The sequence below is a fragment of the Zingiber officinale genome, chromosome 7A (assembly GCF_018446385.1).
Source record: "Zingiber officinale cultivar Zhangliang chromosome 7A, Zo_v1.1, whole genome shotgun sequence".
In the NCBI taxonomy this organism is placed as follows: domain Eukaryota; kingdom Viridiplantae; phylum Streptophyta; class Magnoliopsida; order Zingiberales; family Zingiberaceae; genus Zingiber; species Zingiber officinale.
Window position 1 is genome coordinate 133,228,592 of NC_055998.1, and position 981 is coordinate 133,229,572.

Below are 981 nucleotides of genomic sequence, written 5' to 3' on the forward strand. Positions count from 1 at the left end.
GGATGCGGGAGCGTTCCAGACGGCGCCAAATTGATCTTGTCCGAACGCTCAATCGACGCTGGGCACGTGGCGCTCTCGGGTCGCCGATGTAGATCTCGGCTAGTCTCACGAAGCTCCGTGAACACTTGAAGTCGGGCGGAAGGGTTCCGTAGCAACCCTCCGGCCTTCAAGTCGGTAAGCAAGTGGTGGAAAAAGCAGCTCTAGAGAACGCGTACCTCCGGTGAAGTCTGCGGCTCTTTATATAGGCGGTGAAAGAGTTTCTACACGCCCACCGAGGTGCGTGTCCGCAACCCATACCTCGGTATGTGTTTGTTAGAAAGCTTACGGCCATACTGCAATGATCCCATCCAGCGCCTTGATGGGACAACAGGACACCGTTGTCGGACTAGGAGTATGACTTAGTCATACGACTGGCGGTTGTCGGCGAATGTTCTGTCTATTTACTCACCGCCGACCAGGCGTCCATCCGTGGCTCGACGAAGCGCCCGTTGACGACCCTAATTCCTGCGGCCGTAGGGCGCGCCATTATCTGCCTTCTCTTGGGCCTTTCGCTGGCCACTACTTCGTTTCGTTGGCGTCGAACCCGATCCTGTCGCGCTTTTACTATCCGATGTTCTTGGCGGGGCCGATCGGCTTGCCCTTTTCTCATGAGTCCGGTCGGCTCACCCTTCTTCGACGGACCACCTGGCCTTTTGACCTCCACGTGGCGTTGACCCCTCGTTAGGGGTCCCGGGCTCTTACCACCGGATAAGTGATCAATGAAAAAAATAATTTATTAATTGCAATATTTATATATATTTTTAATTATTAATATTATTTCATATTAATGAAGGGGAGTTTTAGGGTAAAATTATTGTTTTGTGATTAAAATGTCAGAATTTAATTTTATTGTTTTATAAAAAAAATAGACTTGCAATTTTACATAAAATAATTAAAAATTTTAAGACAAAAATACCCTTGAAACGCCGCCAGTTCGCTGCT